General features: G+C 33.1%; 2 non-coding genes across 2 annotated transcripts; one reads left to right on the forward strand and one right to left on the reverse strand.

Annotated features, from left to right (window-relative positions):
- The first annotated feature begins 5,345 nt into the window (after positions 1 to 5,345).
- Positions 5,346 to 5,425, forward strand: TRNAL-UAG (transfer RNA leucine (anticodon UAG)). The gene has a single exon. It is a non-coding gene; the product is annotated as a tRNA-Leu (tRNA).
- A 1,406-nt stretch (positions 5,426 to 6,831) lies between these two features.
- TRNAV-AAC (transfer RNA valine (anticodon AAC)) lies at positions 6,832 to 6,905 on the reverse strand. The gene has a single exon. It is a non-coding gene; the product is annotated as a tRNA-Val (tRNA).
- Between the last annotated feature and the right edge of the window lie 5,321 nt (positions 6,906 to 12,226).

Here is a 12,226-nt window from a genome sequence, read left to right on the forward strand (position 1 = left end):
GACTTTACCTTGTTACTTTATTTTTTGTGTGTCACAATGACTAGCTTTTATTTATTACTTTAAAATTCAAAATTGTTTGAATCATAATTGATACTTCCTCCGTCCCAAATTGTATGTCACTTTAGAAAAAATATTTGTCCTAAATTATATGTCGTTTTACAATACCAATGAAAAATTAATGTTAATTTTCCTATTATATTCTTAACTATTTATTACTTTGTCTTCTTTCAATTCCTTCATTTATCTTTCCCATATTATTTATTGAGGACAATTTTGTAAAACAACTCATAATATCTCTTTTCCACATAATATTAATTACATTTCTTAATATGTGTGAAATGCCCAAAACGTCATACAATTTAGGACGGAGGGAGTAGTTTTTATTATATGACGGAAATTTGTTCAATACCATAAAAGTTAGTCATGTGTTGTTTTATCTTGTAAAGTTATGTTGAATATTTTCTTTTAGCATATCAAACGTACTAAAGTATATTATTTTTTGACCAAAACTTTTATTTGACTTACAATAATAATATAACCAAATAATTTTTTTTTTGCTTTCGCACCGGTTTTCGACCCATCAATGGTGGGCGACTAATTCGGCTTATGCGCATTGGCCAAGCGTTGTCCCCCCTGGGAATCGAACCTGGTATTCCCCAGATACGTCCTTGGAAGGAGCTCCTTGCCACTGTGGCCCAAGCAACTTGGTTTAAATTTTAATTTTTGGTCAACATATAACCTTCTTTATTTAAAAAAGAAAATGCAGATGTCTAAGGGCAAAGATACTAGATCACTATGATACACTCCACGACAATCGTGTTCAAGACTGTAAGAGTCAAACCAATCAATGACAGACGTAGTTCAAAGATGTAACTAAAGCTAATTAAATTGATTTTTAATGCATATGTGTGAGTTCAAACCTATCCAATCCTGACATACATGTAGGGGTGTTTCAAAATCGAACCAATTCTATAAAAAAACCGCAAACTGAACCAATCCAAACCAAAACCGCATTTAGTTCGGATGTATTCAGATTGTTTTCGTACTCAACCGCATGGTTCTATACGGTTTGCGACTTTTATTATATCAATCAAACCAAATCAAACCAAACCGCAACATAAGAAAAATACTAATTAAACATATGTTGTCTACACCAATATTCATAGAAACTATGCATTATTTCATGTATTCCTTTTATATATTTGGAAAACGTTCATGAAAAACCTAATTTACTTTCCACACCGGGCAAAGAAAAAAGCAACAAAAGATGCATTCATTCAAAACTAACAAGCAATTGAAAGAAGTCCTCTTCTCATGAAGAAGTAATTAGAAATTGGAGAACAATGATGGCTCCTCTACCAATCTTGTCTCATCTTGCGGAGGTGTTTTCAGAGACACTAGCTCAAACTTTCTTCTTTGTTTTGCGGAATTTATTGGTAACGGAGATGCGTACTATGCTGAGTTACCAGGTGCCATGAGAGCAATAGAAATAGCAAAACAACATAACTGGAACAATCTTTGGCTGGAATGTGACTCGGCTCTTGTCATTCAAGCTATCAGGAATAAACATCTTATTCCTTGGAAAGTCAGAAACAGATGGGAGTATTGCATGAACATTACGGCCTCCATGAATTTTATGGCCACACATGTGTTCCGTGAGGGAAATGTTTGTGCGGATATTTTAGCTAGCTTTAGTTCAACCATAAACCATCTCATGGTCTGGTTACATGCTCCAGATTGTATTAAGACTCCTCTTGCTAGAAACAAGCTAGGAATGAGTGAATACAGATTTCTTTACTTTTAGGGAGGTTTTGGGTTTATTGTCCCCCTCCTTTCTTGTAGCTCTTTCATCTTTTTATTAATATATTTTGGTACGCTAGCACTTTGCTAGTTACTGTTTTGGTTAAAAAAAAAAAATTACATGCACGTGAACAAAAAGAATTAATTCACATTAACAAAAAAAAAAAAAATGAGCTTATGAGAAGTTGTACCAGTACAGCCATATCAATTACAAAGGCGATGAAGAGTTTGTTTCTTATCAATATACTTCCATATACTAGTGATGGTATAATTGTGTCCGAATTAATCAAGGAGATCACAGTTGTTGCAAAATATAAAATAAGGTTTATGAACGACCAATCTGAGATTTCCCGAGTGAACTAACCATAAAGTCATGAAGCCAACGTATGAAATACTCATGTAGGGAGGAGCTTAAAAATCCTTATGTTTCTTTCCATATGGTCTCATACAATTATACTATCAATCCATTTGTCTGGTAACTCATCATCTGATAAACATACTAAATTCGAAGATGCAGCTAGATGCGACAAGTTAGCCACTACGTTATTGCTATTGGGCTCAAATCTGGATACGTTATTGGGAGGCACATCCGACAAATGTGAAATAACATTCCTAAACCAGTGACAGGTAAGTTAGGAGTGGGGGAACTGCTTGCACTGTCAGGCCGACGTCCCAAATGTGAATCAGACCGATAGTTTGGCAGTCTTTGCCAGTGTGAGACAAGAGCATATGTGGGAGAAGTTGATCGAAGGTTACTAGGTGCTGTCTGACTTGGATATTGAGGGTGAAAAGGATAGTGAGCGTATTGAAGAACAAAGATGTGGTGTTGGGACACTTCACTCAACACCTTGAATATCTTGAAGGTAATGCTACCGCTAATAGTAATAAAAATGGCACCAATAATACTGATTTGAATGATGATGATGTAGAGATTAAACAAGGAAATTGCACTCAGTGGATACTGCAGACCGAAATTCAGAGGTTAAAAGAAATAGACAAATCAAATTAATGAATGGATGCAACACATGAATGAATACATAAATAGATTGAAGAATTATGATACCTGTCGTCATGACATCTACGTTTGAATTTGAAAGAGCAGCTAGATCGATTCTTTGGAAACGAAAGCATAAGGACTAAAGAGCACTGACCGGAGCTTGAAGTTAGAATTTTATTTCTCTATCATATTTTTGTTTTGGTTGTTTCCTAAAAAAAAAAAAAACAATTACCCTCTTTTGCTTTGAGATCGATCAGTTCTACTAAGGTATTTTGTTTGTTGCATACTCCATGTTATGTCTAGGAAATTTTTTGGTTGTGCACCCACATAATTGTTATCCAAGTGCCTACTCTCAAATATGGGCGAATTATTCCAAACCTTAGCATCCGATGTGAGATGATCGGTCTCACTTCTAGTGGAGGAGCAATCAAGGAGAAATGCCTTATCAAGGAAGTTTTCATTTAGTTCATGAAAGTGTTGTAGGAAAACATCATGGAGTTAGTATAAATTCAAGGAGATGTAGACTGGAACAGTGGAGCAATTATCAAGATCCTTGCAACAAATCTTGGAAAACTTGCAAGACAAATAGGTAACTTGGCTAGAGGTGGAATTTTAGGTAATATACTTGATCACCCCAACAATTAGAGCTTTAATACTATTGAGTTGAGAACTAGAACAGTCTCTACACCATTGAGTTCTAAGAGCACAAAGATGAAGGTGTCTGAAGTAGTCGAGATAGAAGTAGTTGAGGAAGAAGTTGAAAAAGAGTGTGAATTTGAAGAAAAAAAAGAGGAGAAACAATATGGGAACGTATCGATAAAGACTTCATTTTTAGGAAAACCAAACATCAATTTCTACAAGATAGTGATAACCCTCCTTATTTACCTTTGATAATGATTAAGGGAGAAAAAATGAGAATAGAGTAGAGAGTGTCAATGGAGGAGAAAAGAATGAGAAATTAATAGATGAGGGATCTATAATGAGAAAAATCAAAAGGTCAAATTGTCAATAAAGGAGGATGAAACTGTGATGCTCGTGGAAATTTGATGTTCTATTCTACTCAAGAAGCTGCCATAAAAGAGGAAAGATCTTGGACACACAAACAAAGACGAAGAAGTTGAAAAGGAAAACAAAGTTGAGGAAGAAAAAAAATGAATTTCCAAAGAAAGTAAAGAAGAAGACTACTATGGGTTTCAAAAAACTCTATGATAAGTTTCTTATCAACATCTCTTTGGTTGAAGCTCTTCAAAAGTATTAATTGAGAAAATTAATAGATTAAACAGAGAATAGGATTTCAAAATTGATTAACCATATATAGAAGTTCATTCAAAAGAACGAATCGGTTTTTTTAAATCAGTTATTGTCATATCAAGACTGCTTTTAAAGATAATCAATTATGCTTTAGTCTACTCGAAAAACTTTGCTAAGAACTTTCTGAAAAATAGGCGGCGTAGATTTAAACAAAGCATTTGCAATTGTGAACTTCTTTAGCTTTAACAAGTGCATGATCTTTTCAAAATTTTCAATTCACAAATACTGCAAATTACCAAATCATGCTATGATTTTCTACTTTGAATATTATTTTGCTATTTATTTTTTCTGTGTTTAAGTAAACATAGGCTCTAATGGTGTGCTTTTTGAACCTGTGTTTTTTAAATACATTTTCAAATATGTGTATTGCTTCTTCTCTTTGTATTTGGAATACTTTCAAATGCGATGTGTTAGATTAATTTGCTATGATGATAGTATTTCTTTTCCTTTTAATATATTTTTCGATCCAAGATGACTCATTGTAGCCGAGCAATCGATCCAAACTGTGGATGCAACGTAGACGAGGAACATGAGAATGAAAAATAAGAGTATCATCCAAAATAAACTAAGTAGAAATGAATGAATTAGATTCAACAACCACATTCCTACAGCCTTCACAACAAAGCCATCTCAAGACCTTTCTAAATTGCAATGAGTTCTGCAAACTCATTGAAGGCTTAGGCAGTGCCACAAGAACTATTGCAAACCCAACAATACATTGACCTGCATGATTATGTAACAAACCACCAAAACAACACTCTCTTTGTTATACCCAGAGAACAACCATTTTCACGACATTGACCGAACTAAACGGGGAAATAATAATTGAATTTTTGGAGTTGACGATCCGTCAGTTATGCCATCTTTTTGCCGTTAAACACCTCTAGATTTCTAGAAATCTAAAGATCCCCGCAAAAATGGAGTCAAAAGTACACGTTAAATAAACTTTTATTCAATCAGAAGGATCAAATAAATGAAAATGCATGCATATCTAGAAGAAGCTTTAGCTTACTCCAACCAATTATTCAAGGACCTACGGACAAATTTTTTTTTTTTTTTTTGAACAAGACATAAGAACAAATGATCCATTTCTTTAAGTGAATTAATTTAGAAGCAGCAACCATCATTCTAGATATTATTCTTTAAGATTAACAATGCTTTTTTCTCTTTTGATTTTTGAATAATCAACAGTATACAAGTACTACTACATGTTGATGCTAAAGTTTATCAACAAAAAGACAGTTTGGCCGAGTGGTCTAAGGCGCCAGATTTAGGCTCTGGTCCGAAAGGGCGTGGGTTCAAATCCCACAGCTGTCAATTTTACTATTTTTCTTTTTCTTTAATTTTTCATTTCGGGCCGGGTCAGACGATTACTCTCAAAGTTGAGAGTAGCGACACCATCGACAATGTCAAAGCCAAAATTCAAGACAAGGAAGGTCCAAATTCTCTTAATTCAATTTATTCATCAAATCATTAATAATCATCAATTTCTGACCCAGGTATCCCACCGGATCAGCGGCGTTTGATTTTTGCTGGAAAACAGCTTGAAGATGGAAGAAGAACCCTATCTGATTACAACATTCAAAAGGGTGTAATATTGGCAAACAGAGACAATTTAAAAACAAAAGTAGCGTTTTGATATAATTTTTTTGAAAAATAAGAGATTATTTTAATTGGTGTGCAGAATATAATTCATGAAGAATATTTTTGAATTCCTTGTTAGAACGAACAAGGTAGTGTAGCAGTAATTGAATATTGTTTGAAAACAATCAAATTTACTTATGATAATCTATTAAACAATTCGAACTCATTTTTAGTTGATTGAAAAATCAATCCAAAAACATGAAATGTTTATGATTCCCTTTTCATCTCTTTAGGATGGGATAATTTAGTGCTTTGACAAGAAAGTTATGTATACTACTAAGAATGTATACCATAATAGAGATCAATGACGCGTTAAAGGTGATTTGAATAAACATTTTATTTGGCATCTTGGGATATATTGTTTACCAAGTAGATCAAAGCTACACAGGAAGCAAGTCGACTGTCCATATGATTGTGTGGTTTGTCAATCCCACACAGAATCGAATTAGCATTTAATTTTGGTATTGCTGTGAGTGAGGAATGTTCGGGAAATCTCATCTTTGGCCTATTTGAGAGAATAGTATGCATAACACAGGTTGTGATTACTATTTTATGCAGATTTGGCAGTGTTGACACAAATCAGTTGATAAATTTTTGCTATGGTTTCTCGGAGCATCTGGATGGAACGAAATGTGCACTAATAGGACAGCAAGGTCGAGTTTGATCAAGTAATGCAGTGCGCCAGCGCTGTGTTTCACTGTTTCTTATTGTCACAACTATGTGATATAATTCCTGCATTTACTGGAATGGCACATGCTGCTAGTTTTCATAATCATAAAACACACTTTTCACAACTATGTGCTTATTAGAAAGCCAACAACAAACAATATTGTGAACAAATATAACTTAGAAAAGGTTGACCAATCCAATGTTTGGTATGCTTGATGTGGAATACTTCTAGCCTTTCTTCACGCGTCTACTCTTGTTGCCCACTCGGACATTGAAACCAATCGTTGCTTCAGCAGAAATGCAATGACAGTGTCTTGTTGTTAAGAAAAGAAAATGACCAAAACAAGATCCATGAATCATTTCTTTCGACGATACATAGCAGTTGTAAAAACAGAGAACAAAACAAAACATGGCTTCGCCCGGGTTCGAACCGGAGACCTTCAGTGTGTTAGACTGACGTGATAACCAACTACACCACGAAACCATCTTGCTGCAGTTATTCATAAAACATTACATGTAACACACTTGCATAAAACAACAAGCTTGTTAATTTCTTTTTTGTTATATATGTATGTCTTTGTGTACATGAGTATAAATGTCAAGAAAATTACTCCTGCAGAAATGCAGTTGAGACAAGAGACGGAACAACGATATCATTGTGATGAGTCACGTACTCTAGATCTCGGGCCTCGTGATTACTCATCATTTATCCATAAAGGATCTCATGGTATTGGTACCCTGCATTTTCAAGGTTAATTATAAACAAAAGTGGTTGTTCCTAAAAGATCCTCTAGGGCTTCAAGCTTCTTATTCAACCTCCAAGATTTCAACCTCCAACTTAATGAATTCTAAGGGAAAATCAGTTATAGCTGTGAACATTAAAACACGTCAAAATCAATTTTGCACCTGTTGAATCAATTTTGCCTCATCTAATAGTGAAATCAAACATACATGTAGTATTTAGAGTTCATTAAAAAAAATCATTCACTGTTCGTTGTTATTGTCACAACTATCTGATATAATTCCTGTCTTTGCTGGAAGGAATGGCACATGCGGCTAGTTTTCATAATCATAAAACACACTATTCAATCGAATGGCATGGCAGAAGATACATCATCAGTTGTAATAAACTCATAACCAAATACAGAAAGATTAGAGAAAATGTTGATCATTAGAAAGCCGGCAATAAACAATACTTTGCATTTGATTAGAAAGCCAACATTTGGCATTTGGTCATTAAAAAAATTGTAGCTTTGTCACTGATGAATCACTTCCATATACAAAGGTAATGGAATAATTGTGTCGAATTAATCAAGGAAATCACAATTGTTGCAAAATATAAAATATGGCTAATGAGCGACCAATCTCAGATATCCCGAGTGATCTGTCATGAAGTCAATCATTTCCATTAATGTAAGAAATACTTATGTAGAGAGTGATGTTATTGCTGCAGGTCTCATACAATTATACTATCAATCCATTTTTCTGTAACTCATCATCAGATAAACATACTAAATTCGGAGATGCATCTAGATGCGATAACTTAGCCACTACGTTACTGCTATTGGTCCGAAATCTGGATAACTTATTGGGAGACACATCGGACAAATGTGAAATAACATTCAGTCATGTTAAAGTAGATTGAATGCAAACATTTAGGAGTGGCTGAACTGCCTGCACTGTCAGTCCGGCGTCCCAATTGTGAAACAGATATTGAGCGTCTAGAAGAACATAGATATGGTGTTGGGGCACGTAACTCAACACCTCGAATATCTTGATGGTAATGCTACCTCTGATAGTAATAAAAATGGCAGCTTCAAGGATGATGATATAGGGGTTAATCAAGGAATTAAACTCGGTGGAGACTGCAGACCGAAATTTAGCACAGGTTAAGAGTAATAGACAAATCAAATTAAATGAATAGATGGAACACAAGAATGAATAGAGAAATCGATTGAAGAATTATCATGAGACAAAAGATGCTTTTTTTACTCATATCTTTGTTTTATTTGTTTTGTTTATATTCTAAAACTTTAAGAATATTTGTTCTATTTTATTTTTAGGTAAATATTTGGAAGAAAAATAATTATCAATAAGGTTTGTTTTTATTTTATTTTGAAATATTAAAAAACTTCAAAAAGATTCCCTTAAAAAAAAATAAAAAAAGAAGAGTAAATTACACTCCCCTCCCGTCAAATATACTTGAATTACATTCCCCTCCCCCTCATGTTAAAATATACACTCCCCTCCCTTGAAAAGTAAAATTGATACTCCCCTCCCTTATGAGATGCTTAAATTTCAACCTCATCCCTTAATAATTAAATATACACTACACTTTAATATATTTTAACAAAAATAAATATCTTTATAATATATATTAATTTTGAATCACGATTTAAAAAACATAAATTCATTTTTTTATAATTTAAATGTCAATTATAAGCAAACTTAAATATTTTTTTATTAATTTTATAATTTGGAGTATAAAATTCACATTTAAATAAGGATTACTTAATTGACTTCACTAATTTTTCGCATATTTTAATTTTATTTTGGGTTGTTTCATATTTTATAATAGGGTTTAACACTACATGTTAATGAAATTATTAATAAAAAATAGCGAAAAATATGTATTCAAATTTTGATTATATTAAAATGAACATGTAATACTATTTTTCTTTGAATTGTGTTAGATTATTATTTTTTTCTAGATTTTTGTTATATTTTAGTTAGTTTTCATGGATAAGTTGCAAATCAATATCTCTTTGGCTGAAGCTCTTCAAAAGTATTAATTGAGAACATTAATTAATTAAGCATATATTGAAGTTCTTTCAAAATGACGAATCATGTTTTCAAACTGGTTATTGTTATACCAAGATTACTGCTTTAGAAGATAATCAATTATGCTCTAAATGTTGAGCTGTGATCGTTTGCAAACAGTCTCTGCCACCACTGTGATCTGTTTTGAATATGGCTCTAAATGTCTCAGCGTTTTATCATGAGATAATGAATTAACCTGAAGCTATATCCAATGATGAAAATTTTGAGATTTTCACGGAACATGAATCAAATAAGTGATCTTTCATTTCTTACATCGAGAAAATATCATTATGAGTTCCCAAAACAACATTCTTGCAATATCCTTGAGAACTGCATTATGCTACTCAAAGAAACAACTAAGTTAATATTTCTAATTAGTTCAACAAATTGATATTTTGGACTTCCAAATAGATTTTGATTTTTCAAGAGCATGTGTATGTTCATGACAATAACAGTCAAACTCATGGCTAACTTTCATTTTGATGCTCTAAAATGTGCTAATTGTTTGCAACTTCATTGTCATGATGATCATTATTATTAGGCTTAAATGATCCATTGGTTCCTTAACTAATTTCCATTTTTCATTTTAGTCCCATAAGTAGTAAAACGTACCTTTTGGTCCCTTAATTTTCTCTACGTTTGCCAAAAAAATCCCATCCGTCAAAAAAATTGCTCTCCCGTTAGTTTGAGCCACGTGTCGCATCGTAAGTGGGTAGTGTAAAAAAAGGGACAAAAAACAAATTCATTCCCTTTCTCCAGAATTAGGGTTCCTCTCTTGCTCCTCCTCTTCTTCCCTTAGATTATGGACATTATCCTTATTGCAAATGAGGTGGATGCCGAAGCGCGAAAGTTCAATATGGAATTGCTTCTCTTTAAAGTAGATTTTGAGAAGGCTTATGACTGTGTTGATATGTATTATCTAGAAGTTGTGGTAAATATGAATTTTTCAATGTTATGGAGTATGGTAGAAATGAATTTTCATGTGTTATGGAGAGAACAGGCTATAGAGTGTGTATCAACGACAACGACTTAAGTGCTTCAGCTGGTTTGTTTTCTAGGTACAAAGTGGAAAAGTAGCACAGATGATGTGATTTTGTTGGCCGATAAGAGTTGGGCTAATGTTAGAGCAATGAAAGTTATCATTATCCTTTTTGACGTGCTCGTATTCCCGCTACTACTAATAATAAGAGTAGTTATTATTTATAAATTACAATCTAATATAAAAAAAAAGGCTTAATTGCACTTTTGACCCCCTATCTTTTCAAAAGTTGCGATTTTGGCCCCCTAAATAATTAAAATACAAAACAGCCCCCTATGTATTAGATCTTTGGCAGTTTTGGCCCCCAATGCCACTTTTGACTTAGTCTTCCCTGACGTGGCACTCATATCCCTTAAGTGAGGTGCCACGCGTCGACCATTGTGGGTGCCACGTTAACGTAGATTAAGTCAAAAGTGGCCTTGGGGGCCAAAAAACTGCCAAAGATCCAATACATAGGGGGCCAAAAGTGCAATTAAGCCTATAAAAAAATACCATACAAATGATGCATTTTATTATTTATAAATTTACATAAAAAAGAAAAATATTTGTCATTGTAAAAAAAATGTCAATGATACATAAAAACCAAGGGACTCATTATCGCCGTCTTTATCATTATTTATAGGTTTAATTGCTCTTTTTGTTTTTTAAGTTTTTTTTAGTATCGTTTTGGTCCCATAAGTAAAAAGAAGACCGTTTACTTTATTTTCATCTCCGTGACATGTTTTGGTCCTTTCCGTTAAATTAAATAAAAAATGTTAAGTGTGGTACACATGTTTTTTTAACATTGGCTCTGGAAATTTTATTATCTTCTTCATCACCTTGATAAACATTCATCATCTTCATCAAATAAACCCAGAAAAATTCATCATCTAACTGGTGATCAACTTCAAAATCAAACCTAGTAAAATAAAAAAACCCAAGAAACCAATAATCCAATTTAAATATTCAATCCTTCAAAGTTTGTGAAAGAGGGGAGATAGAAATCTCACTCAAACCAAGAACTCTAACTCAAATCCCAAATCCTCTTCATCAAATGAATAAATCCTTCAATCTTTCCTCTTATGTGTTGAATCTCAAACTCAAAGCCTCCTTATTTGAATAATCCTTTGTTGAATCTCAACCTCAAATCTTCTCTTGTGTAGAACCTCAATCTCTTCTCTCAAAACTCAAATTGGTGAACGATTCATTATGTAGAACCTTACCCAAATATCGTCTTCATTCAATTCCTCATTATTATGCACAATCTTTCGAATTTTTTAAGGATGGGTTTTTCTAAGGCAGTTTTTTCTTTCTTTTATGTTTGATAATAGCTTGGATCAGAACTTGTATCAAAACTTAAGAGTAAGAGCGAAATGATACGGCTGCCATGGATCTTTTCAAATCATTTTCTACGGGACAAAGTAGATATAGATATGAAGGATATGAAAAAGGCTAATACGCATGTGAACTTTGAACGTTGAATTTGAAATTGGATTATTGGTTTTAGGGTTTTGAATTTGGGAAAAATTGAATATTGAGTTTAATCTAAATTTTTTGGGTTTGTTGAGTTTTTTGTTTTATTTTTTTCTGGATTTGATGTTGAAGGTGATAAATGAAGATGATGAAGGTGAGTAGAGAAGAAAATGAATAAAGGAAGAAAGAAAATCAAGTGGTGACAGTGGTATGGAATTAGGGTTTAAGAAATTTGGGGGAAACTGAAATTGAAATTGGGGAAAAGGGTTAGGAATTTGGAGGGTTTGATTTTGAAATTAGGATTGACTTTAGGATGAATTTCAATTTCAAGGTTTGATTTTAGCTTTTCTGAGTTTAGCTGATGAATGTTATCATGTCACTATCATATCCTATCCTTATTCATTTTTTTATTCTATCACGTGTCTATCCTATCATTTGCGCCAAACGAACCCTAAATATAAATGTTTGTTTCTTTCAAATTATAACAAACCAAA

This window comes from Medicago truncatula, chromosome 6 (assembly GCF_003473485.1).
Source record: "Medicago truncatula cultivar Jemalong A17 chromosome 6, MtrunA17r5.0-ANR, whole genome shotgun sequence".
NCBI classification, from domain to species: Eukaryota; Viridiplantae; Streptophyta; class Magnoliopsida; order Fabales; family Fabaceae; genus Medicago; species Medicago truncatula.